The following is a 27809-nucleotide window of genomic DNA, read 5'->3' as shown; positions in this document are numbered from 1 at the left end:
TCATGCTAATGAAGCCCAAGGTGACAGAAATTTGGCAGAGCACGATCCCATACAGTTACGGGCCAGGATGGAGGAAGGCCGGGGCATTACGTTTAAGCATCACTGAACATGAACCTACAGCCTAGCCTGGTCCTCAGACTTCATCTAAAATTACTCCAGAGCCAAATGCCCTCTTCATGGTCCAGCTCTTGGTGACAAAGTGTTTTTCAGAGTAAGCTATAAATATTTTGCTAATTTAAAAATCCAGTGTCCAGACCCTGAATCATTTGCTTGCTTTCCAAAAATACTTTGGAGATGCTAAAGGCTCCAAAATTCACAGTGAGCTTCCAGGCTGAACCAGCAGTACAGGGTAGCATTCATGTAGAGCAGATGGATTTTAGCGCATGTGCGCTGTACAACGTTAATACCGTCTTCAAACTTTATCAATGCTAGAGTACAGTGCTTCAGTTAAAAAGGAAAAAGAAATAAAATCAGAACAAACTCTAAAGCAAACTATAAACAAAAGGCTTTCTTTGGCTCATTTACCCAGTTAGCTTTGCATTAACTTTCCCATAACAGGCTTTGCATAAAATTTTTCATGCCAAGCACAAGTGTCCTCTGAATCCATCACGTTAGTTGATTCAACAGAAAGAAGAGGTGCCGCAAAATAATGTCAAGTCTATATTCGTACCAGGACATCAAGAGGAAAAAGAAAAAGTCAATTTTAGTATTACCATGTCAGCAAAAAGTAACCATTTTTTCACACAGTCTCTTTAAAGTTCAGCTCTTGTGTTCCAACCTCAACCCTCCAAGGTGTAAATGCAACAAACAGCTTTCCCACATCTGAGTGTGTGTGGTTGCTCTGAATCACAGTTTGGGGATGCTCTGACCAGTCGGTTGTTACAGGTTGATGCCTCTGTTGGGTTGGCTTTGTCCCAGGTAATGCCGCCCTGCTGTACCGGGCGTATGGAGTCAGGGTAAGATGTGCGCACAAAAGCCTCCTCCAGAGTAAAGCCAAATAGCAAACACAAACCCCTGCCTCTGCCAGACCAGTTCTTCAGCTGAAGAACTGCTGTTCTTCGCCACTTCTTCCTGAACAAGTATTCAGCTCTGCATTTTAACAAAAACTGTTTGAAATACAAAATTTTCAGGTGAGGGGAGGGAGAAATTTGAAGTTCCTTACAGTTCCTATGAAATCAATAAATAAACAAACACTGGGTGTGGTATGCAGTTACCTCCCTTTCATTTTTTTTCCCCCAGAAAGCAGTTTCCAGATGGATTTTCCCCAAGATGTTAATATTGTGCTGGTTTTAACGCTGATTGAAGCAAGGTAGCAAGTGGTTATTACAGGCCTGACATGCCTGTTCTGCCAAGAAACAGCATGAGCTTTCAACTCAGAAAACAAGGTGAACTTTGCTGTTTAATCAATCTGCTTTTGCCTGCCTTGGCCAGGTACGCGCGTTCATGCTCACAACGGGGATGGCTGTTAATTTACGATCAGCTTATTTGTATTTTTCTTAGTCAAGTCTTGGTTTAGTAAGGGTAGAAACAACGTTCAACCCAAAGACTTTCTTTTTCTGGGAAAAAAGTTCTTCTTTTGAAGAACTAGTCTGCTGGCACTGTCCCCACCAAGTCTTCCCTTTTTCCCCCCGAGTGCCTTGTGAAGACGGCCAAAGAGCTCACGGCTCACTGCGGTCACTGCCTCACTACGCCATTAACTGGGAGCTCACTGCCTATAGACTCCTTACCTGAGGATCTGCTGCTGAAATAGTAGAGGTCTGGGGATGTTTTGAGTGATTCTCAGGGTGGTAAAGTTGGTCGTATGACTCTTGCCTCAGTGTCCTGGCTTAAACCCGAACGGAGTAGGAAATCATTCTTTCACCTCCAGTCTTCTCTGTGTCATTTGCCTTTGGTTTCCAGCAGCATGACTAGGTATAACATGGCAGGGCAGCTCACGGCTGTTTCCTTCTACCAACCTGTAGCCATGCAGTGTGCTTTAAATTAATCTGTCCCTACAAGAGAAAAAAAAAAATCAGTGATAGCTTACCCTTTAACAGATGGTTTGCTCTTTTGAGAGCCTCTCTTGGATGTATGGAGTAGGCAGTTTGTCTATTCATAGAGCTGATGTTCCTGATCATGAAACAAGAAGCTGAAGCATTTTAGCTAGAGCCAAAGGCAATCTTCCTTTTTCTGCTTCTCAAGAGTCCATCTGCAAACGAGAAGCAGTCTTCAAATGTTCCTCTTCAGCATGAATTCCTGTTCCACCTTCTTCATTACCTGACGGACTCAGACCTAGTCCATCAGATCAGAGGCAGGGATACAGGTCCATGTCAGTACAATGTGATGCAGAACCAGCATTGAAGATGGGATTTAAATGGTGGTAATAGGATGTACGTTCATTCAGTTGGATTTTGCCTGAGCAATAATGTGTAAATTAAAGCATTACACAGAAAGGTGTGCACAGTGCTTAAAAATAAACCTTTAATGCTCAGGGTCCAAACATTTCTGTATCCTATTTCAAATGCTTAATTAGTCTCATTTTCACTCGGTATTCTTTCTGTAAAACCAAGGCCTGCTGAGTGACAGTGATGCCGTTAGGATGTGTGTGCTTGTATTTGTGTGCATGTGCAGGCCCATGATTGTTTCTACCGCTAAAGCAGGCAATATAGCTATTGTTTTCAAAACTGAGTTACTATTTTGGCAAAGCATTCATATTTAGGGATATGAAAACTGCTCAGCAGCCTTAAGGAAAATATTTCCGTAGGTTTTTGTTTCTGTATGTTCCAGTTTTACGCTCCTCAGTTACAGGCCCGTGTTGAAAAATGTCTTCCAGTGTCAGAACTTCTGAAAAGAAAACCCTAGAAATTGGTAGAAAGCTCACTCGCTCAGAGCAGATGCTTAGGACCATGTGCTAATGTGGGAATCAATACGAACACTCGTAACACCAAAGTATGCCTACACTTCTGAATTGCTTTCTGTTTTCAGATTCTTCCATTTAAGCAGCATGGCAGCATCAGCTATCCTCCCATACTGAAGCCTGAGAAAACAGTTCTGAAGGGCCAAAAGCAGCAAATAAAATGTATTTGTTATTATGACTGACCTTAGGCAGGCAGTATGTGGAGCTGCGGGAATCATACGCTGACTCTCTGATGATAAGTATGGTGATAACTGGGTAAGACTGTGCTGAACTACTGTGAAACAATTCAGGTAGTCAGCAAACAGGGCTAATTGCTAGTTTGGGGGATATTATGGGTAATTTACTGCCCACTGAGGGCTTCTACCTAAAAATAAGCTTTTTTTTTTCCCTTTGGACAGGACTTGCATGTTAATGTAGAATTCCTGATGCAATTATATGTGAAGAGGACATTCAGATGCGCTTCCATAAATGCCCTTCTGCTTCTCAATTACATTAACTGTCTTCATAGATCCTTTGACAGAAACCATATTCTTCACTTTTTTTCTAAAATAGACTTTGCTGTTATCCATGATGTCTTGATCAAAGGTCTGAGAGTAATACAATAAACACAAGACAAGAAACTAGCGGTGCTTTCAATACAAACTAATGGGAAAGTGTCAAGTGAGCAGATACTGACAATTCAGCCCTGAAACCAAATGTTCCTGTGTGAAACTCCGCCTTTGAGAAGGAAGAATAACTATGCACAGAGTGTTTTGGCTATAATTACTTCATTTAAGGGGGGGGGGGGGGGGGGAAAGTGCTGAATTCAGTTTGCTAAAGTCGAGACATTAATATTTTTGGCATGTAAAGAAGATGTAAACCAAATGTTTAAATGAAATGTCATCCCCTGGGTTCACATTTGCCCATTGAACTACAGTACAAACCCTCCACAGACCTTCATACAATACACATTTTTCAGTTCATTGAAGAAGGCCCCTGCTGCTTCTCAAGGAAAACTAACTTGCAGAAGCAAAATAAATACTGGCGTCGCAGTGTAACAGCGGAGCCTCGCAAGCACAGATGTGTAGCATTGTCGGCTTTTAAATCAGATAAGGAGTATTCAGACATAATCACTCCAGTGTCTGGGACACGTTGCATGCTGCGGAGCTGCCCAAGTATGGCCTGACAGACACATACAGTGTGTGCTCAGGCTAAACGGCAACAAGCTGACAGTATTTCATAACAGGCCTGTTATGTCTAGATAGGCAAATGTTTGTGTAGTTTAGCTGTGACTCTGAAATAGCTGAAGAAATCGGGACACAAACGGAGCTTTGTGATCCGTCGTGGATGATGTCGTACCTGCTGGATGACGATACTGGCCGAAGCGGCATCCTCGGGGTGCCGCGACCGCGCTGCGCTGCAAGAGGCAGCACCACAAAGCCTCCGTCTGTCTCTTCATCTGCCCAGCCGACGAGCGGGGCTGCTGTAGGGCTGCTCCTGTAAAAAAAATATATCTGTATGGCCACACGTTTAGTCGTGGGCCCTGGCCTAGCTGAGGTATGGCGCGCAAGGGGTTACTAGTGGCTGCTTTTAGACAAGATACCTCTAAAAAAGCGAAGAGAGTGCATTTAACCCTACAGAGCTATGACTCACTGGTTCTGTGGTAGTCCTATTAAGACATACAAAGTATCTCAGCAAGGGAAAATTTAACTTACATACAACACATGATTTTAAGTAAAGAAATATTGATGGGGCGGGGGGGAACAAGTATTTTTTTAGCTCTAATTTATGGCTGAGCAGCTTCATTTTAGTTACTTCATGAGAATATTTTAAACCAAGCCTGCATAACATTAAAATAAGTTAAAATGTATGTAAAATTTATGAGAGCATGTCAGGTGCAATGCTTGATAAAGTAAGTTTAATGCTTCAGAATTTTTTTCTTCAGGCAGAGAAAGCTGAATCCTGCAATTCTAGGTTACAGTATAATTTTAGAAACTCTTTTCCATTATACCATTCTTTTATTAATGAGATCCAACCCAATTTAACGAAAAGAGGTAAATTCCTAAAGAGTTTGTGGAAAGTCCTCAGCAGGTTGGAAGCCAAGAGCGTGTGATAAAAGAGGATATTTTTTCCTACTGGTCGTACGATATATCCAATTTTATAAAAACACAGAGGAAATCAGCTTACAACAAACTTTATAAGCGTGCCTCTCCAGTGTGGTTTTTCTTCTGGAAATGCTGCCTCAGTCTGTGAACAAACAAAAGCTTTGGCAGTTGACAGGGGCTGTACATCACTTTGAAAACTCTTCATTTACCGGGGGTGTGTCCCGTTGTTTCATTGTGTGACACTCCCAATTATCGTGACAGAGCTAAATGACAAAGTACTGTCACCCCACGGAAAATGCAGAGCAGCTTCTTTCCATTTTTCTGCCTGGGCACGGGAACATCGCTGAACTGGTACAAAGGAGCGGCGGGAGCAGCAAACGGGGAATATCTGCATACTGCTCTAGTGTATTAAAAATTCAGCTCCTCGGCAATATTAAATCTGAATTTACTTCCATCAAACAGAAACTTAGCATATCTCATTCTTCCATTATAAAATATTGACATCAGAAATAGCGAATCCTGAAATGAAGATTATAGATGAAAACTATGGGCTTGGTAATTATCATTTTTTTCTTTGTTATTATTCCTTTCCTCTGAGGATTGCACAGGCTGTTGCAAACAGTAATGAAGTTAGCATGCGATGCCAATGTAAAGTATGCTGCAAAGTTATTCTTTCCCTCATTATAGATGAGGGAAGAGAGACAGCGGGAGGAGGGTGATTTCCCCAGCCAAACTCGTACGCAAGTGGGACAGCCCTCTGTCTCGCGTCTTAATCATCATCCCTAGCGATGAGACCCTCAGTGCCATCTTGGTTCTGTCTTCTTTTGTTCTGCTATTTCCCTCGCTTTTTAGGTCTTTACTGGGGCTCAGAGCTATTAATATCAATGCCAATTTTTGTCACAAACTAAACAGCCAGTTCACAAATGCTTTCGCTCCTGACAAATCCACTGCCCTGTCTTGTAACGTTCTTGAATAACCACAGCACTAAAAAATACAGTTACAGGGGTGGAAACGTCCGACCGTTCATTTCAATAGCCATCCGTTCCTCCAGCCCCTTCTTGAGGCTTGACACCGAAAATAGGAAGAGATCAATGGGTTGGGCAACCTGCACTAGAGTAGCCCTTGGGGTTCCCACGTGTGGAGATAGCACATAGCTTGGGAAGGCTTCCCAACAGAAAAGCCATCTCTTCACACCCCTGAAATTCGGACTTGGCCAATTAAGTTGTTCCTGGCTGGTGTCTCTCTTTGGTAGTTACCCAGAGAGGCGTCACGCAGCAGCATGGCTTCGCTTGCGGGTGCTCGCTGACCGTTACCTCCGCGTACTCTTGAACCCTGCCTCGTCGCCTATGGATGTTTTCGAGGAGTGTAATATATACAGTGTGTGACACCTGATACCTTATCTGTCTCGTATGCTTCTTACAAAAATCAATCTAAATCAATAAATTGTCCACCCTCCTCATACAGTATTTGCAGAGGTTCAAAGACAGGACCAATTACTCTTAAGGTTGAATTGTCAGGTGTCAGATGAGAATACAGAAGTTGAAGCATTATATTTAGGAACAGATTTATTTAGAGGAGCTGAAGAATTTGCTTTGCTATCAACAGGTCTATAAACAGAGCCTTTATGGTACGTTCTGGTAGAGACTGATAGCTTGCAAAATGATAAGGGTTGTGTTGTTTGGGTTTTTTTTTCTTTTCTCTTCTTTTTGCACGATTCAAATCATATAGCTGCCTGATAAAGTAGGTAAACAAACACCCAAGCTCGCCGAGGCCATGGCAGTAAGGCTCCTGACCTTGAAGGGCTTTTGCTCCCAACCCCTCTTGCCAAGCACGTTGCATTTTTGTTACTTAATTTTCTAGGTACAGATGTAAATTCCCCATGCTTCATTTATGTATAATATATAGGTATCTTTATCATGCATTCAGTCTCTTGGGTTCGGTTCCAAAAATGAGACCCAGGCCAGTCTCACAGGTCTAAAGATTACACATGAACATTTTTGTCCCTACCAAAACCACAGCACGCAAACATCACGGCTTATTATAATCACACAAGATGTTCCCAAGTTTAACAGTTCTCATCCCAGAATACCAAACCCCCTCTCTTAGCACTCCCGACAAATCAATATGCATTATTATTACATGCTCAGATACTGCCATGATAGATATCAGATTTCTGCTCATGCCAAAATTCCAGCTAGCTGTTCCCTTGAGCATTTATGCTTGTGTACTGTACTTAACAACAGCCCATTCAAAATGCTCACAGCTCCTAGGCATGAAATGCACATAATTTAGGAATAGCTGCCTGGCTATTCAGGCATCATGCTGTTTCAAGGGAAAATTAAATCTCTGACTCCCCCCCTCTTTTAAAACAAACCTGTAGTTTGCATCATATTTTGGGGAGCTGCATGGAAGTTTCATAAAGAGAAAGTGAGCACGGCTCTTTTTTTCCTGTTTAATGGTAGTGCCTCCCCATTAATGTTCCAAAATGATACAGTAGTTTAAAAAAATGGTCTCAGCATGCATGCATTGTATCACATTAAGAAATCAGGATTTTCTAGGCACTGCACAGCATTAATTACACTGAGCATGCTGCAAATTTAAATTAAATGATATGCCATGTTCTGTTGTAAATATCAAAATGGATTGCAAGATACAGCCCCGTATTTGCTTCTGATTGGCATTTGTGCACCGAGCAGGATCAGAAAATCTGCATGATATATCTTTTCTGTTTGTTTTAGGAGCACCTGATGGAAATACACTTTTTGTTTTCAGGAGTACCTAACAGCACAGTTACAGGTCAGAATTCTGTGCTAAAAAAAAATGCTCCCTCAAAATTAATAATAATAAAAGAACCAAAAAAAGCCCTCTTTGCCTTCATTCCCCCTCCTAACAAAACAGAACAAAAATATGTTTCTCTCCCCCCACCAAATATTTACGATCTAGGGAATGGAGGGGTGCCAAGAGGAAAATGGGGGATATGTGGGACTGAAGCAGGTCAGCATGAAGGAAGCGGGCCTGATTTTTTCACGTGGGTCAAGTACCTAGTTTCCTATGTACACATCCCATGCAAATGCTGCGCGGGCTTCAGATCATCTCAGCAGAGAAGGGCTGCTGCCACAGCCAGCGTTTACGGCAGGAAGGGAGTGAGGGGTGAGCTGGGCTCGGGACCGTCTCGTCTCTGAGGGAAGCTTGATCTGGTGATTCAATGAGAAAAAGGCAACAGCTGAAAAGAGCATAAGCAATAACCAGCAGGTCTGTTAGTATGTGTATTCTTTTTCTTGGCATAGGTATTTTACATTCCCTTGTGATTTTATGATATCAGATTGCATTATCAAGATCTCACCAGCCTCTGCCCTTAAACAACTGGATGAGGTGTATTTTAGCCTGTATTTCTATGCGATTAAATACTAAACAAATATTTTAAAACTCTGCACATCAGAGAAAGGATAGCATTTAGTTAATTGTATAGAGAAGGCATTTTAAAAAAATATGTATTTTTCAGGGCTTATTTAAGGTCTTTGTGAAATGATTAGCACTGAGCTGAGGAGGACAAGCGAGTGCCAGTCTGAATCGGCACAAAGGCAGCAAGCATAAAGGAGGCACGGCACAAAAGCGTGGGCATGGACATGCAGAGACACCAGCATGTCTTCAAACCCAGGATCACCATCTTCTTTCTAAATCGTCTTACCTTTTCTGTGTCTTTTGCTTTTAGGACTTAACTCCGGTTTTCCTGGCCCATTACGCAGCAGTCCTCTGTGTACAAGAAGTACAACTATGAAACAAACAAACAAACAAACGAAAAACCCCCCAAACCAAATGAGGATGGCCTGATCCAGCCTGAACAATGAATGGACATTAAAACCAAGCTCAGGATACCTCAACCTTGTAAAACCTCTTTCTCGGATCTTCTGAAGAAGAAATCCTTCTAGAGTCTTCCTCAGCTAGTCTTGAAAGACGCTTCTCTGGGTCAGGTTGTGAATAGTATTCTTATGAGATTGTCTCGTAAAGAAAGGCTGTCCAGCTGGGCCTGCTGCGGAGCAGTTAAAATAAAATAATATTGTCCCAAACCTTTTCACAAGCTTTTACTGGACCTCTTCAGTGTTTCATTTTGGTATGATGCTGGATGTTCCGGAAGTGGCTGGTGACAACAATAAACCCCGATGTATGCCTGTAAGATGGTTGTTCATTCTTACATCTGACAGCAATGCCTCGCTGCCACCAAGGTGGCATATTCAGCTTTTAAAGACGTGCTTTTCCCTGGGAGCTGCAAGGCTACACTGCAGGGTGTCTAACTTTCTCCTGCGCCCAGAAGGAATTAGGTAATGGTCAGCCAGGTGAGGTGGCCACCATGGGACAAGCCCTTTCCATAAGGAGCACATGCCTGACAGAAATAGGTGGGAGAGCAACTGGCCTTCAGCTCTCTCACCATCTTTTGGCACGTAAAAAAACAAAACAAAACAAAACAAGGCAAAAAAAAAAAAGCAAGCCAAAGATAGTTTATGTGCAGCTCAGGAAGCTCTCAGAAATGAATGTGTCTGTGATTTAATAACACATCTACACAAAACGACACTTCTCCTAATATTCACTGAGAGAAAGAAGGCAGAGCAGTATGGGGCCATAACCAGCACACAATGCATTACTATTGCAACAACAAACAGCTAAACTACCAGGTATTTATTTTTCAGTATGCACAATTGTCGGAGGGGAATGAAAATTATTCTTTGACACTCTGACGGAGATGTAGAAAGCCCTGTGCTTCCCCTAGCTCCCATGGTCCTGACATGAAACAACTCACAAATACTAATAAACAGAAAATAGAAATAAATACTTTAACTGTGTGGCGTAGGGTTTGAATGGCTTTCTGAATCGGAAAGTGCTGCTCGTACATCTTCGTTATTTCTACACTCTGTAATGTTGGCTCTCCAAAAGTCAGAGACAAAGTGAGATAGATACTACGAGGATCACAGACACTACGCTGGGAAACCAAGTATCAATGGTACATCCAGATTTATGGTAGGTGACGGCAGTAAAGTGAAAGCAAAACTGTTTGCACAGTCTGTATTGTTGCCCATTGCTGTGTGTTTGCCCTTTTTTCTTGCTTAGCTACAGCTGCAAGAATGGAAAATTGTACCTTATATACAGTATTAGGAGACACTTTTTGATCGTAAGGTCAATCAGACTAGTTTACCTGCTTGAGGTATTTATGGCCCAATCACTCAGTGTCTTTAAGGAAAGGTTAGATACATTTATGGGAAGGGTATTTTGCAGAAGCCTTCCTGTTTCATAGAGGTCTTGGACAAAATGACCCAGGAGGCCCCTTGCAAGTCTATCAAATGTGGTTCCCTGATTGATGCTGTTTCCCCCCCCAAGTCTTTTCAAAACACAAAGCGCTGTTACAGAATTTAACATGATGCACTATATAACTTTAACACGATGCCTTATAGGAAATGGTTAGCACAGGAGCCTCGCGCAAGAGGAAGAGAAGAAGAAAAAAGACATTGCGGTGCAGTTTCTCTGCCAAGGGATATCGACGGTAACGTTTGCACTGTTTCTTAGTATGGACCCGCACCTGTGCAGGGGGACACCCGTCATGGAGGCATGTAAGTAACCCAGACGGTAGCATATATTTTTCCAGAAAAACCCCACAAGGCCTGAGGTCATTTTCTATGCTGTGCAATAAGCATTTCCTCAGTGCTGGAAAGCAAGTGGACAGCCAGCTCTCCTTATAAATAACTGCCTGGTGCTGTGATCGGCTGGGCTTAATGTAGAGCTGCCTGGAGGCAAGAAAGAGGAGTGTCCCACCCCTCTCTGCACGCCCACGGGGCCATAATGCAGGCATGTCCTCCACCTATGGTCTCAAACCCTTCTGTGCTTACAAACGGCAAGAATGAAAACAACACAAAAACGAGAAGAGGCTCAGAAAAGCCTATTCTGTAATTAACGACCCTCTCTAAGATGGCTTTGTCCCAGCCTGCTACCATTTGTGCAGCCGTCGTGCAGCAGATGGAGCAAAACCCTGAAAACTACAAGCCCCAAAAGCTGTACTTCTAAAACCCTCTGCGGAGTGCAGCAAAATCACTGGGTAACCTGTTTGTCTGTTGACTAAAGACTGTGCAACAGAGCTTTGGCCACATTTTCCCTTACCTGAATACAAGATGCTGCTTAAGAACAAGTTCTATTTCTTCAAGGAGTGGCCAGCTCGTATCACAGCATCGAGGCTTTCTTGAAGCTGGAGATCCAGCAAGCTGAACGTGGTTAGCAAAGAAGCATTCGGTGGTCCATCATTTAGGAACAAGTGGTGTGCGTGATTTGTTTTTCAGGCAGAACGCTCTCCGGGTCTTTCACGTGTTCAGGTCACCAAACCGTTTAGTAAATTTATATAATATTTCTTACTACTATAGTTTTTTTTTTAATTTGAGAAGAGGTGGATTTTGCTGAATGTTTCCTAAATTGACTATTTTTTTTTTTTTTCAAACTGTTAACATATTTCAAAGTTTAAGTGAACTTAATGAAATTTTTAAAAAAACAACCAACCAGATTCTCTGGGCCGTTTGGTTGAAATGCTGTGGTTGGCCTCCATTGCTCTGTAGTAAGTTTTAATTTCAAGTTCTCCCAGGAAAAAAAAAGAAAAAAATACCCAGAACTTTATTGAACTGGGGTTCACTCTCAAAAACGTTTTACACTAACCGTTTTATTTTCACTCCAACTAACTAAATAGTTAAAGGCCAAACTCCTCTTCCAAAAAACAGCCCCGTGCCCCCGTCTTCTGGGGACAGCTCTGGCAGGACATAACGCCATCCATACACACACACTCCAAAGGCATTTCAAGTCTCACAAATGTGAGCCGTTTCCTTTTGCAGGGCAGGCCAGGATTAACTCTTTTAGTAACCTTCTAACCCCACCCACAAGAAAGAAAAATAGCCTAGTCCCTTTTATTTTGGAGGCTTGCAGCCTTCTTTACCTGAACGTGTGTGAGCTCAAACACCCTACAGATGAGACCAGTAACGGTGGAACCATGAGGAGCTCCCTGAAGCCCCTTTGGACCCTCCCAGTATGTCGTACTCCGTGTCAACAGCTATCCCTAAAAGCTTGTCTTTTCACTTGAAAATATTCTCCCGTTACCATGAGGCTCGGCTCTCTATTTGAATCATATTTGTGGGAGCAAATAATAACCTTTTGGTCCTTTGCTACATGTTGCATCAATGTATTTTCCCAAATCCTATGTCAAAAAAGTGACTTTTAGCAAAACAAAAAATTTGACTTTAGTCCTGACAGTGCTACGATTGCTCATCCTTAGCTCTCACTTCATCCCTGCATCACAGCGCAGAGTAAGACACTCACGTCGGAATAGCTCTCCTCACTGGAGTCAAAATGCTAAAAATTAGCCTCAGTGAGTGACACGAGCAGAAATTTCAAAGGCAGGAAAATTTATCTCCCGCTCTTTGTCTTACAGTATGGTGCATTTTAGTGGTTGGAAGATTTAGCTTCCAAGCATCCCATATATATAAATCCTAGTGGACAACAGCTCTCCAGCTTCTTTTTTTAGGGCAGTTGAGCTCAGCAGCTGGAATCTGCCAGGGAATGAGGATCGAGAAAAGGATGGAGAAAAACCTTCCTGTAGCCTTCAGGTGTTGGTCAAGGGTCAGGATTGGGAAACAGCCAAAGCAAAACAAAACTCTCTCAGCTACGTCTCCTCACCGTGTTACATGAGGTCATGGCTATTTGGCATAAGGACCATGATTTTGGGCCAGCCCTGTCTCTCCTCTGCCGTGGCTTAGCCCATTAACTGCTTTGATGATACAGTCCCTCTTGGGGTTTCTCCTTTTAAAAGATTTATACTCGGTTTAAATCTAATACGAATGCTCCACTTCAGCTTTTAGGAGGCCAAGACACTTAAAAATCTCAGATGGGCAGGACAAACGAGGAAGGCAAAATATCTCTCCTCAGGTCCCTTGTAAAGGCGTTCAAATACCACTTTGCTGAGAGCTTGCCAGCTGCTTTGCTGGGTAAACAGGCACAGCGCGGCTCTAATGTGCAGGGATGCCCTTCACGCCAACAAGCAGAGAAAAAAAGGTGGTGGGAAGAGTAAGAGGCACCTAAATAAAAAAGGCAGGCAATGATGGATACAACTGAATTTTTTGCCTTCCTTGATCTTTGGAAATGGGAAAACCCATTCAGGCTCACGGGTTTCCAGAGTGGGCTGTATGCATCTTTAATTGTGCCACGAAACAGAGATGGTTTGCTATTGTTGCCACCTCCAAAAAAAGCTGTTACTATGAGTTCTTTGGGGCTCAGGCACTCCATTTCCTAGTTTTCAGTTAATACTTCAATGGTTATACATAAATAAAAGTAATAATAATCATAACAATACCTGGCTTGCCATTATGTTGTAGTCAGTCTTTGTGATGCTTCTCTCATGATAAAATCTGTGTATTAAACACTTTAATTGAAACTCTTAATAAAACAGAGATATTTTCACTTGTGCAGTTATATTCACATAATGATCACAAAGCACTTTATAGAATCAAATAAAAGTAGCCAGCCTGATCCTTGTATAGAAGCAAACACCGTTATTGTGCGTCTTAGCAGTATATAACAAAGCTGTCATATAGACAATTCAGTGTCAAACATACCATATTTTAGGGTTTATGCTGGCTAAACAGCATCCAAAAGGCTTGCTTTTGTCCTTAAGCTTGTTCTAAAAATCTCTAACGGCATCACAAGCAACGTGGCAAGGGGGGACTGGATGGTCTCACCTACTAGACAAGAGGAGCAGGCTGCGGACAGGAGGGCTGGTGAACAGTCGAGCCTCATTATCAAGAGCCCTGGTTCAGAAGGAAAAAAGAAAAAAGGTTATAATTTTCCTGATTTAGAAAAAAAGCCATGGAAGGCTTGATGTGCTATGGTGCTGAGTACCGAGCAGCCTCCATGGGGTCACTCACAGAGAGGACAAGGCAAAACCTGGTAGCGCAAACGCTGACGTTAAATGCTGCCTCCCGCGGTCTGGAAGGGGTCTCAAGCTTTGGGCCTTGTAATAGGTAGTTCTGGAGCTCAGAGACAGGCGAAGGGCTTTGTTCCCTCTTGTATAATTGATAAATTACCATTGTTAGTACTAAACAATACTACCAAGCACAGAATGGAAACACGCTAATGCTTTATCCTTCTTAAGCAATTCTGCTCATGTGCTCATACTGTTCTTAAATGTGCTAGATATTTGTTTGACGAAACAATAAGTTTTAGAAAAGAGAAAAATAAGAACTTTAAAGATAATCAAAACCTTGACTACATACTTTACCACAGGCAGCTGTGAATAAGCTTCAGTCCTCTTTATTTTTAACATTCCAGATATGTAATTTAATGCAGGTCTAATGACAGTCTCGAACATACTGCTTTAATCGAAATTGTTCAAGCTCTGTTCTGTGACAAGGGCTCACAAGCTACCAGCAGGGTTGTCCATTTTCCCCGCTTCTGTAAGGAAAAGAAAAGGGAGGGGAGGGGGACACTCTTGAACTTATGTTGCTATTGATGTGTAATATACAATAAAAAAACAGTTAAATTTCAATTACCCACAGGTAATTATAATTTTATTGTTTGACTGTACTATGGGGATTTTTGTAATTCCCAAGACTAATAATTTTCTATAATTTTACAGGTTGTCAAATAAACTATTAAAGATTATCTTTGAAAAGGATTCTGCAATTGTAAGGACATATCATACTGTTCCTGTACATTATTAGTAATTAGAGATCCCTGGATAGTGAAATATCCGCACTATATGCTAGCTGCTGGATACCATATTTTCTCACAGCCTCCTGTAATCTTGAACCAAAGCTTTCAAACTTCTCATCCATTGTAGCCTGAGTCACGTCCAAACTTTTATTAATATTCACTGAGGACTCATTAAGCAGTTCTGGTGCGTTCGATACGTTAAATCTATGCTTCCTGATGGGGAAAAGCAAAGGCTCACAGGTCCATCCCAGCGTAGTGGAAACAAACACAAAAGGACTAATTCTGAGCTCTGTCCCCCGATGGGGATATGGAGACACATAAGCACAAAAGATCTGACTCTGTCCTGAGTGCCTTTTGACAATGTGGCTTGCACAACAAGATAAAATTATGCTTCCTGATTTTATCCTAAAAATATGCATAGATGCAAATATGCTAGGGATCAGCATTGGCTGTCAACAAGGAGGGGGCATGGGATGGGCAGAGCATCCAGCCCACAAGAAGCAGAAATCTGGGGGCATTCCCTCATCCTCATTCGCGAGTGCCCCCAGATTCACTGGGGTGTTGACGAGGAATTCCCCAGGCCACTTTCCCTCCCTCACTAGCACCCAACATCCCATAGCTAAGGTGAGCAGACAGCAACTTTTTCCAGTTTAGCTGGCAAAAGCCAAAAGGCAACTAAACCAGCATTTACCAGGCGATCGCTTCCTTCATCTGTGTGTGCAACGTTTGGCGAGATATTTATTCAGAGTCTCACAGGGGCATAATCCTAAGGAGGACCAGAGGAGGGATGAGCTGAGAAGAAAAGCAGACCCCGAAACGTTGCACATAGCATCCGGGCACAGACTGAGAGGGCAGCGAGCGTAAAACCACACGAGGGGATTAGCAGTTGCAGAGATTGTTGATATCTTGCCTGTAGAGCCATCAAAGGCACAATTTTTAGCTGGCGGCATTTTTTTTTTTTTATTGCAGCTGCCCCAGGAGATAGTCATTATTTGTTTTATTGGCCTCTTGGATTGTTATGTGGTGAAGGCTCTGCGCGGAGGGAAACTTCAATGCATTAAGATTTCTTTATGGGCTGAAATCTCTCTGAGGAGAGCGGTTTCAGGACATGAAGATTTTCATGCAGAAAACTTTATGGGTATGATTTTTTTCCTGATGGATGCCTCCACCCTTACGGCTGGGGTTTTGCACACGCCCAGCCTGTTGGGACACCAAGCAAGAGCATCATCTGACGGCTCTGCCCTGCGCTGGACACATCTGCAGGGAGGGTTTTGCCTTCCTTCTGGTGCCAAGAAGCCTCTGTGGCAGCTGTGATGCTCAGTGAGGGATCTGGCGAGGGATTTCCCTCACACCAGGGAGCGCTGAGGGTGGATTATGTTGGTTTTACGGCGGGGTTGAGCTGGTGGAGCAGTATAAAGATACGGGAGCACAGGGAAGGATTAAGGCCAATGGACTGCAGCTCTCTGCCTTCCTCTAGAGACAACTTGGATCCAATCAAATGTATTAAACAAATCTGAGTAGTCGGTATAGATATACACCCTGTGCTCTCTTTCCAAGGTCTACTTGTCTTGCTGTCCTGTGCTCATCCTGCACCTATGGGAAGGCGCGGGAGGAAGGACGTTTGATAATTTGGAGAGCTCTTCAATAAGTGGCGTTTTCTGCTTCTGACTGCCTCTCTACCTACTAACCCATCTCAACTGAGACTGATGCCATCACTCCAGATGACTGGCTTTTATAATAAATAGACAGATAGGAGAAAATGCAAAGCCCACAGACAAGGCTAAATACGTTTCTGGATAACAGACGATACCATGTACAAATACACGTCTCTCTCTCCCCTTAATTTTGGTCTGCGTTTCCTGCTTAACACATTCCTTGTTGCAAGTGGAACACATTCTGACAATTGAATAGTGAAAGCAATTAGAAAGAGAATTAATTGATAAAATTAAAGCCCTGCTTTCCTTGTGTTTGTCATATGACTACAAATATTGTCACTGCCATTAATATTAATTAATATAATTATCAATGTTTCTAATCCCTACACATTTTGTCAAAAAGTTACTCTTAGCTCAAGAATATAATTGTTAAGTCACGGAAATGTTAAGCAGCAGCTAAGCAAGTCCAAAGAATTAATAGCAAACTGTAGTTTATCCAAGGATTAGACTTTTAGCAATACATAATCACCTCTTCATGTGTTCATCCACATAAAATACCTTCCATCCCTCACTACACTTCTGCCTACTTGTCCTTGCAGTGCACAGTTTTCAAGAATTTAAAAAAAAAAAGCGAAGATAGTAAGTAAATATTCTTTGCAGTTGCATGCTTTTCTTCAAGATAAGTCACTGCGATAAGAGTTATGTGCCCTTAGCTGAAAGCAATGTCAAGGTCAATTATCTCACACTGAAAGCCCTAATGCAAGACACTTTTGTGATCAGAATAATATGTGTAACATTGCAAAGCCTTTGTTTCAGCGTGGAGGAAAGCAAATCTACTCTCTCTAGACTGCCCAACGCATTGCCTCTCAGTTTGGAATGTCATGGATTATTCCAATAATATAAAAGACTGACTTGCCGTGCTGTTGCCATTTGAGCAGGTTTTCCTGGCGTGGTCCGACTGGCACTGCCGAGCGCAGAGGGACGCCGAGCAGAGCCTTCCGTGCCACCCGCCCAGTTCCTCGACGGACAGTTAGCAATTCCTGCCTGGCAATAGCATGTCTGCTTCACAGAAGTAGTGCTAGGTGGAGTATTAATTAGCTATTTTGGAAAACAGCCAAAGTGCTTTAAAGGCCTTTCTTGTAAGGTGGAGGGTTTTTCTGCTAGAAGAGAATAATGTAATCATTTCACTATTAATTTTTAATTGTATGTTGCTATGCATTATTACCAGGCTATACTGATTATCCTAAGAGAAATGATGACACTGTGCAAGCGATATCTGTTAGGAAGACTATTGGGCCACACTGTAAAAGAAGTAACAGAAAAAAGCTGTTCTTTAAAGTTGTTGCAGTCATCTGCTGCTGTCTAGTCCTACAAGCTATCGCATTAAATAATTATAAAATGTAGGAGTTTAAGAAGATTCATGGAGAAGTGCCACAGCTTTCCCTCTTGTCAGGTGTTTTTCTTTGCTTGTTTTTGTGGGGTTTTGTTTCTTTTCTTTTTTTTTAACGGCCACCCTTTGTAATGAAAAGTTACTTCCGAGAAATCTTTTGCAAGCAAACTAAACTCACTGACATGGATGAAATTGGCAGCAACGCACTCGCTGCTGGGGAGAACGCACACGCTCCCCTGCAGGTTTGAGGGCTGAGGTTCAAAAGGGTCGGGGTGCTTTGATGCAGCATCAGCACAAGTTTGAATCTCTGCGTGATGACCAGGTTCACTGCTCAAGTGCATCATTTGTGCAAAGTGCAGTTTATCGGGGTTTTTTTAACAATGTTAAAAAAACTGTGTTTCCCATTCATCTACCTGCCGTTCATATCTGAGGCAACCTTTGCGCTGTGAGATTACAACTGACGGTGCCCCCCCTTTCAGAGAGCATCCTGATTCGAAAATACAAGTGCACCCCACCAAAAAAAAAAGTCTGAGCGAATTATTATACTTCGACTCAGCAGGGCTGGACCATAATCCACAGTCCATTGCTAAGGAAACAGCATGTATGCAGCAGAGTAAGAAATACGTATATGCGAATTCTTCTCCCAAGGAAATCATTATCAAAAGATGCTAAGATTCAGACCACTGATACAGTTAGCTTACTGGTAGAGGAATGATTATATCACCTGCTTGTGTCTGCTCACAAATTCTTCATCTCATCTAAGAGAAAGCTAGCCATGAGGGGACAGGAAGTCTTTAATCGACTTTTCTCCATTTCTTCAAATATCTGGTTCTTATCAACTTGCATTGGACGTGAGCAACGCAAAAACTTAATGACGTATCCTCCACTTAATCAAAAAAATGGAAACAAAACACAGACATTTCTCTAGTGTGGGACGGATTAATCACAACAAAATATTACATGAGAGCAAGTCCGCAAAGCAGTTCTAAAAAGGCAGCACGGCTGCAAATTCAGGAAGAAGAACGCAACTAGCCAAAAAAAAGTACGGAGAAAAGTCTACCATTTAGTAACAGAGAATTCATGAGCCAATGTCTGAGCTGCACTTTGCCACTGACTTAAGCGGCAGGAGGAGGGGTTAGAAGGGGCCTTTGTCTGTTCACCCAATATTGAATATTGTCCATTGTAAAGAAAAATCATGACATGTTTTTCTCCTGAATCCCTAATACTAATTATATATTTCTAGATAATTATATAATACTATTTGTATTATATAATAATGTCACAGCATCACCCTATAAGAAGTAATTTATACAAATGTTTATTAATAAATTTTATCAATTGTCTATTATATAAATTATATACACAATAAACATGTATAAGTATGTATAAGGTAGTTTACATAATTATATAATACTATATATTAAAAATTATTATCTTTTTGGACAGATACTCAAGACTGCCAGAATTTTTCAGACAGCTGAGAAGTTCTAGTGGACAATTGAAAAGTTTGCACCCAATTCTCATACTTTTCAGCTGAATAAGTTTGAAAATAGATAGATGCTTTTCATGAAAAAGAATTAGACATAATTAATTTTCAATTTAAAAAAAACCAAACCAAAACAAAACAAAACCAGAAAATTTCTACCTGATCACTTCCAAACTGCAATTTTAGTCCTGGCATAAGCCCACGATCATCAGGGAAAAATCTGCCTTTGTCTTCTACATATCCAGCGCTGCAGTATCTCCAGGACTGGTTCAGGAAAGCACTGAAACATTCACGTTAAGTCCAGTAAGCGCTTTTCCAAATAGCGATTCTTTCCTGAACTGGGGCCAGCATAGGTCATGTAAAGGGAAAAACAAAAATGCAGACAATGAAGCAACTTGCCCGTAATTCCCCAGCAAATTAGAGATTTAACCTCTTGTACAGTAGCCAGTCCTATTTCTCAGTTACCTCTTTGTAGCTTTGTCCTTTTTTAGTTCAGGGAAAGAGAAAGACCCCCTCTCACCACCCTCTTTGAGGGCTTCCCAGGCCATGAAGCAGCAGTAGTTTGCGTGATGAAAAGTCACTTTGCTGCTTTGGTGAAAACATGAATGCGGTGTCTGACCAAGATAAAGAAAAGTGGCAGTGGATTAACTTAAACACAGCCCGTGCGCCCCAGCAGCCATTACCTACTGCTCAGCTGCATTTTCCCTAACTAGACCCTCTGTAGCCTTTATTGCTCTATGAATTACAGTCAAATGCCAACTAGTAATCTAACACGCATTGCAACTTTTCCTGAGCAAAGACACTCTGTTGGGCACGACAGTGAAAAATCCGAGTTTTTAGCCGCAGCAGTTACGCCTTGCTTTCATCAACGCAAACGGGCCTGTTCTTTTTTTATACCCTCACCTAATTGAACTTGCCAAGCTTCACTGAGCCGATGTAGGTTCAGCAAATGCCAGCCTGTCTACACCTGCCAATGACATCAAGATATTTATCTGTAAGGCCTGCACCAGGTAAAAAACCCAAATTGGTGGGGATTGGCCCCTTTTTTCCAAACCGGGCGCTGAAGGTGCAGTGATCCTTTGCAGAAAGACTTAGCGGTCACTGCTGCGGCCACGCACCGTGTTCCTCGCTCACACCTCTTCTACTGCACAGGGTGCAAGTGCAGCGAGGCAGGATTGTGCTCCCTGGTGTTAGGAAGTGCATGGAAGGTGCCAAAATGAACCATATTTTTGTCACTTCCAAGAAGTCCTTTTTGAGCCTATTTAACAATATCTGATGAGGCAAATCTACTTCTGATGTTGCGAGCTCAGATACAGGACAGTCTTTCTCCTTTGCTAGGGAGACTGTATTTATCCTTCCAGGAATTAGTTTAATCAAAGAAAAATAATAGATGGAGAAGAGGAAGAGCCCAAATCAGCATCAGAAATCAGCCTTAATAATGGTCCATCTATTTGTGCATCTTGGCAAGAAGTCCTGTCACCTGCTGCAGAGGTCCTCAAGTCCTACTGAAATACAGGTTGAAGAAACCTAATTTTTCTCACGCTAATTGCAGTAATGCTAATGCATTCTTGGAACAGGGCCAGGATAAGTGGAATGTAGTCTGACAGCAGATAAATATAAATTATAGATAAGAAAAACACTCTGTACCTTTAACTCCTAATTCATTGCAAGTCAGCCATCAATCTTTAATTTCTACACGTCACCCACATGGTCAATAAGCTGCGCTGTATCCTGTCGGAGAAATGATTTCCAGGGCACCAAGACACCAGCAGGGCTTTGGCTAGCGGGCCCCAAAACAGTACCTTCCTGTTGCCAGGGCACTATATACGTATTTTCTTGTGAAGTTGTTGGAAACAGCAGGTGCTCAGCACTTCTGAAAATCTGACCACAGGGCACATTGGTGTTTTGTGCAATTACTTCTTCATACTATCCCTATATTTTTTTAGCGTGCATCACAGAGAAAATTTAATTCAGTCAGAGGGTGGGGGCAAGGGAAGGTGTTCACAACACTAATAACGTGTAAGTAGCCCAAGTTTCATTTTCACAATGCTGCATATATCGGGTCCTCTCAAGAGAATCGGAGTCTACTAGTGGCTACATGCCCATGCTTTACCTGTGAGCAATGGTAAAAAGTAATAATACTAATCTGCCCCAGGTTTCATTGGCAGGGAAGTCTGAAAAGGCCTCCTAGTTGGTCTTGTTTTATTCAGTTCTTATTAATAAAAAATCCCTCTCATGCACATAAGAAAAAAACCCCCAACATACCACTTCCTGCTTAGGCACACAGCAATCTTTTCCTTTCCATTACAGCATATTATTAATTTGGATTATCCTGTTGCTTCACAACTTTGAAAAAAAAAACCCCAAGAAAAAGCTATTGAATTTGCAGTCACCTTTGGTAGGGAGGTTCTGTTCCTCTGCGTATTTGAGATATTTCTTTCCATCTATTGCACCATCGTGTTTCAGTTCCTGAGAGCTATAGATATTTATTCAGTGCCCTTCTATCTTGGCCATCGTAAATAGCTCTCTGATAACAAATCGTGCTCTCCGAACATCATTTGCTACCGGAAAGGCTCTTCAAGAAGCACATGCACTGTGATATAGGATAGCCCCTGCTTTGTTATGAATGCAATAAAGAGTTTTACAAAATCAGCTTCCTTCAATTTAGAGGATAAGTATATATCGTTTTACTAGTTTTACCACTTCTTACTGCCTGTCTGCTTCTGCTTCCTACTTAGAGAGTGACTGCTCCCTTGCTCTTCAAATGTATACTACTACTTAAATATAGAGAGCGATATGTGCTTATTGAAAGATTCAAGGATTTCAGCTGTCAATACAGGCTTAATTATCTGCTGGTGGATGCTCAGATACTATAACGATGGCTGTTGTATAAAGCCAGCATAGAAAAGACCACTCACAGCTCATCATACACTCTGATTCTACAATTTAGAAAAAAAAAAAATGTAATGCATAATATTAACTTGCATCTGGCTTCCCTATGTCATAACCCATCATGTAACGTTATGTTATTTCATGTCATGTCATGCGTAACATGATGCAATGCAATGTCACACTTCAGAAAATATTACTAAGCGAGAACTGATTCTCGTTATCAGTTTGGAATATGAGTCTCTGATCTAAACATATTGTGGCTTCGGCTGATGGGAAGGGATCAAACGGAGAGCTACGTCGGGCAAATGCTTTTCTGCTCTGGCTTGGCCAGCAGATGTCCATTTGTCAGTTTTAGGTTGAAATTGGAATTTCTTCGTCACGAGCGCTTTCTCTTGTAAAAGAAATAGCAATTTTATGGCAAGCCAAATACTGAAAAAAAAAAAAGCCCTTAGAAATACATAATAAATGTATATTAGCGAGACAGAAAATTGGAAAATGGCCGCCTGCCAGCAGCCACATAAATTTTGGAGGCAATGCATTTTTCTGCCATTATGCGTTATCACAGGAATTGCAAATATTTATTAAAAGTATTAAAATGGTGAGAATGTTAAATGTTTCCTTCAGTAGTGGAAATTCGCATTGCCACACAGAAGATAGGATATTCTGATACAATGTTTATTAAAATGACTTCATTTTATTAGGCTGTCATACACAATAAATGTGCAGGTACCGTTAACAAAAGATCTATTGTGGATACGGGAGATTTGTGAGTAACACTTCAAAAAAATAATCTCTTCTGAACTCTATTCATATAAAAAGCATACTACAAACTTTCATTAACTTCCTTAGAACCAATTATTTTCTGAGCTTATTTTCTTTTTCTGCCATCCTGCTGTATTTTGTTAGTCAATTTGTTTGCTTACGTTTTAATGCTTAATGGGATTAAATGCAGTTTATCTTTAATTTATAAACTAGTAAGCTGCGTGTATACTTTACATGTAGCAGGCAACAAAATATTACGATTATTTTTGGGTTCATTTACAGGTCTAAACATGAATGGCTGTAATATATGGGGACCCTAGTATCTTTTCATCCATGAATAAAACATTATTAAAAGATTGGTGGGAGCTCCATCACATTGATTGAGAAGAAAATCACATTCCAGTTTTGCCCACATTTTCTGCTAGGATTAATCACAGTGATTTTGTTCATAAGGGTCTTGTTACAGTCAGATACAGACACAGTGAACACCACTGATGTCCCAAAGCCTCAGGGGGCAACTTTTCTGGTTGGCTTCGCTGGGCACAGAGCCCCTTCCAGGAGGGTCTGAGCACTGATGGGCAGAGTCCTGTGGGGAGACACCAACCCCTACCTGAACGGGTGCTTTCAGCAAGTGAAGGGTTTGGGTCTGTGAAAAGCAGCTGAATAATCATCTCTCAGGACAGACTTAGAAAACAGCTGGATTAGAAGGGGGTATCTTGAGATAAACAAGATGATCTTAGACCGTCGCAAGATTTGTGATGAGATTGTTGATGTTGGATGGGAAACAACGCTACTTCTGTTCTCAGCGGTTTCCTGAATCAGCAACGAAAAGAAGGAGGCTAGCCATTGCCTTCACAACTGAAAGTGTCATCTAAGTAGCTTTTAAAGGTCATTTCTTTTTCAAGAAATGAGCAGAGAAATAAGAAACCAGTACTGTTGTTTTTCTTACGCAAGGGTTCCTCAATTCCTTATAGTCCATTAAGTAAGAAGCGTGATTGGAATATACGTTGTAGACAGAGGGTGAATAGATCAAAGTTACAAGATCCCAGATTTATGGAGAGCCTTATGCAAGAAAAAGCCCGACTCTGGAAGATAAAATTTCAGAAATACAGGATTTTTCTCTCTGCTCTTGTATGGTGTCATTTTATTCCTTTCTGACAAACACGAAGCAGGAGAGGCAGTAACTTTCATGAAAAATAACGCTTTGTTTCGATCCAGACACTTTATATGAATTTGTGAGATATCGAAAGCAATACATGGGATTTCACACAAAACGTGTATGTTGGAGAGAGACCTTGGCTACCGCACAGGCAGAGGCAAAACCTTTGTTGACTTTGGTGGGGGCAGGTGTAACGGTCCCCCACTGCTGCAGCTGCTCAACCAGAAGTCAGAAACCAGAGCTGAGATTTGCTCTGCCCAAAGCACTCGCGTAATTCAGGCAGCGCAAAAAGTGTAGTCAGCGTTTCAAGCAATGCAAAACCATTTGCTTGGCCAACCTTATTTAATATGAAGCATGTTTTATCTTGATTTAGGTTGTTGTTGTTCTTTAATTAAAGAAATTATGGGAGGTCATTCTCATTAGTTTAGAAGAGTCCTCACAGAAGGGGTTTGCACCGCTTTAACCTCAGGGTAAGCTGGCACAACTTTTGCATGTAAATAGGATTTAACACTGGACACTTTGTGAATAATCCAGCTCTTCACTTGTGACATTCAAGGAATACTTGGAATACTGACTGGAATAAAAAGATAATGTTGATAAGCTGGGGTCTTACCGTGAAATTCGTCAAATGATCTGTGGTGGCAGCCTGGAGCCACTGCACCAGCGGGGAAGGGACACCACGGGGCTTTCTGCTAGGGGCAGTCCAGGCAATACTCCCCATCCCTGCATGATGACAGGAAGAGATATTGTACCCAAATCCCATTGCTCATGTCTGCCCAGATGGAGGGCTAACTAAGGGGTGCAGAAATTGGGCAGTAAGAGTGGAAAGCAAGGTGTTTCCCCACTACGCAAGGAAGTGATGCCTTGGGGCTGGAGCATGGCACAGGTGCACGGTGGTAGAGGGGCCACCACTGCCACGGAAAAGATTTGCCGCGCAAAGAAAAAAGAAAAAGAAAAAAAAAAAAAACAGCGGCATGAGAAGTGCCAACTCTGAATGACGCTGTCTTTAATTGGTACCACCAAGGGCTTTGTGCGGTCAGCACGCTTTTTGTGTTTATAATAGAATCCCCAAATTCGACTGATCTGAAGGGCATCTGACTGTTTTACATTAATCACAAGCTATACAGCAGAAGCTGAGAGCAAGTGGGCAGATACCCTGGTGTAGTAGCACTAAGGAGCTCTCATTATAATCATCCTGCCAAATCAAAAGAAAAACCCTAAGGCTTCTAATAAAGGAGACCACTGGACTAAACAAATTGAACAAGTAGCTAGACATGCATGAGCTTAAAACTACTGGTGTCAATCAGATTTTTCTGAGCCACTTATTCTGCTCGGTACTCCAAAGCACATGCAGACAAAACACAGGCACAGGCTCCATGTACAGGCACCTACCCTAGCCAGGAGAAGGAGGCTGGAGAAAAGGAGGCTGAGGGGAGACCTTATCTCTCTCTACAACTACCTGAAAGGAGGCTGTAGAGAGGTGGGGGTCAGTCTCTTCTCCCAAGTAACAAATGATAGGATGAGAGGAAATGGCCTCAAGTTGCACCAGGGGAGGTTTAGACCGGATATTAGGAAATTTTACTTCACTGAAAGGGTTGTCAAGCATTGGAAGGGGCTGCCCAGGGAAGTGGTTGAGTCGCCATCCCTGGAGGTATTTAAAGGACGTTTGGATGAGGTGTTTAGGGACATGGTGTAGTGGTGGTCTTGGCAGTGTTAGGTTTATGGTTGGACTCGATGATCTTAAAGGTCTTTTCCAACCTATACGATTCTGTGATTCTGTGATTCTGAGGTGCACGCTGACGTATGGGTGCTAGCACATACACCTAGTGCTGGGGAAATAGGTACAGACGCAGCTTATAAAAGCAACTTCAGGAAGTCATGATTATACCGCTATCAAAACTGCTAGAGCAATAAGTGAAACAGGCAGTGTGTATGGGGATGCTAGCATGCACAAGCAGGAGGCTATCTGAGCAGGATTTTTGGTCTCAGTTTGGTCAGATGTCTACTTCCCTCAGTTCCAGTTCAGAAGACATAAAAGAAAGACTTTGGACCTCATAAATTTGAGTGTCTGTAGGTAAGGAAAAAGGTGTAGTACCCTGAAAGCCCTGCACACTTCTCACCTTCCTGCACCTACTGATGGAAGTTATTATATAAGTTATTATATTCCCTACTGGAAAGAAAAAAATTTAGTAAAAAGGTGGGTCATTGATCTCTGAAAAAATGCGGTTGGCACTAAGGAAAGATCTCCAGAAATGGAAGGGGAAAGAAAATTTTATATTTAGAAGCAATATATTACATGTTGGTGTTTTTAAGACAAATGGTAGCCAGATCCCATTAGCTATCACCCCTTCTCAAAAGCAATCAGGCAGAAAACGAAGATTTTGAGGTACTTCCTCAAAACTGGCTGCATCAAAAGAAGTGTGACCAGAGGGTTGAGGGAGGTGATTCTCCCCTTCTGCTCTGCTCTGGTGAGACCCCACCTGGAGTACTGCGCCCAGCTCTGGGGCCCCCAACATAAGAAGGGCATGGACCTGTTGGAGCGAGTCCAGAGGAGGGCCATGAAGATGATCCGAGGGCTGGAGCACCTCTCCTATGAAGCCAGGCTGAGAGAGTTGGGGTTGTTCAGCTTGGAGAAGAGAAGGCTGCTATAAAGGAGACCTTATAGCAGCCTTCCAGTACCTAAAAGGAGCCTACAAGGAAGCTGGAGAGGGACTTTTTACAAGGGCACGTAGCGATAGGACAGGAGGTAATGGCTTTAAACTGAAAGAGGGCAGATTTAGATTAGCTATAAGGAAGAACTTCTCACTGTGAGGGTGGTGAGGCACCGGAACAGGTTGCCCAGAGAAGTTGTGGATGCCCCATCCCTGGAAGTGTTCAAGGCCGGGTTGCACGGGGCTTTGAGCAACCTGGTCTAGTGGAAGGTGTCCCTGCCCATGGCAAGGGGGTTGGAACTAGATGATCTTTAAGGTCCCTTCCAACCCAAACCATTCTGTGATTCTATGAATCTGTGCACAAGAGTAAGTACCCAGGGAAGAAAAAGAAACGAAAATTATTATGGTCAGTATTTAGAGATGGAATCAGGGAGATGGAAAAAAGGAACAGATGGACAAGGGACAATGCACCTGAGGAATTAGGTGAAGGCATCAAAGGAGCGGTTTTATGGAAAGAAAATTCACTTTGAACCATTAGTGCATTTGTCATTGTGGGAACTGTCAGCTTTTTAAGTATTGGAAAATTTTACCTACCAGCGTCATCACCGTTGTCATGCTGCTAATTGTTGTGAGGGCACTGGTTGCTGTCGCCCTGTCATCACCTGAGTGGCTGCACCTCTGTACGGACATCGCAGTGGCTGTGGAGGAGGCAGAACTGGGACTCCCCTTACCAGCTTCCTGGTGCCTTTCGAAAGCAGAAGGTAATGTTTTGAGAGATTATTGTCTTTAAATGTAATTCTTACTTTTTTAGTTCATCCCTCTTTTTCCTTTTTTTCCCCTATTGCTTCTCTCTATTTTTTTTTTACTCCACACTGTAATAAATCAACATATAAAGGTACTGGATTATTTCCACCTGGAATGTTGGAAGACAAATAGTACAAAAGATCAGTTTGGTCATTTACCGTATTGGTTTAGCATGGTAATACTGTTGCATTTTTTTCATTTCTCATTTCAAAACTGTAAACAAATATTGCAAGAACAGATCAAATGCTCCCTAGCTAAGGCAGTGCCCTGTGCAATGAAAACACCAAATCCGGTTTTTGAA

General features: G+C 42.1%; 3 long non-coding RNA genes across 3 annotated transcripts; all 3 read right to left on the bottom strand.

Moving 5' to 3' along the window:
* Positions 1-555: 555 nt before the first annotated feature.
* Positions 556-8736, bottom strand: LOC142407851 (uncharacterized). Its single transcript, XR_012775078.1, has 4 exons — positions 8669-8736; positions 4235-4372; positions 1728-1991; positions 556-1167 (listed from the first exon to the last, which is right to left on the bottom strand). It is a non-coding gene; the product is annotated as an uncharacterized LOC142407851 (long non-coding RNA).
* Positions 8737-9099: 363 nt separating this feature from the next.
* Positions 9100-14325, bottom strand: LOC142407849 (uncharacterized). The gene is made up of 4 exons (XR_012775076.1): positions 14271-14325; positions 13737-13805; positions 13352-13406; positions 9100-9148 (listed from the first exon to the last, which is right to left on the bottom strand). It is a non-coding gene; the product is annotated as an uncharacterized LOC142407849 (long non-coding RNA).
* A 3123-nt stretch (positions 14326-17448) lies between these two features.
* LOC142407850 (uncharacterized) lies at positions 17449-27399 on the bottom strand. The gene is made up of 3 exons (XR_012775077.1): positions 27299-27399; positions 19400-19578; positions 17449-17521 (listed from the first exon to the last, which is right to left on the bottom strand). It is a non-coding gene; the product is annotated as an uncharacterized LOC142407850 (long non-coding RNA).
* Between the last annotated feature and the right edge of the window lie 410 nt (positions 27400-27809).

Source organism: Mycteria americana, chromosome 3 (assembly GCF_035582795.1).
Source record: "Mycteria americana isolate JAX WOST 10 ecotype Jacksonville Zoo and Gardens chromosome 3, USCA_MyAme_1.0, whole genome shotgun sequence".
NCBI lineage: Eukaryota > Metazoa > Chordata > Aves > Ciconiiformes > Ciconiidae > Mycteria > Mycteria americana.
Note: the sequence above shows the minus strand (reverse complement) of the source record. Positions and strands in the feature narration are given on the sequence as shown.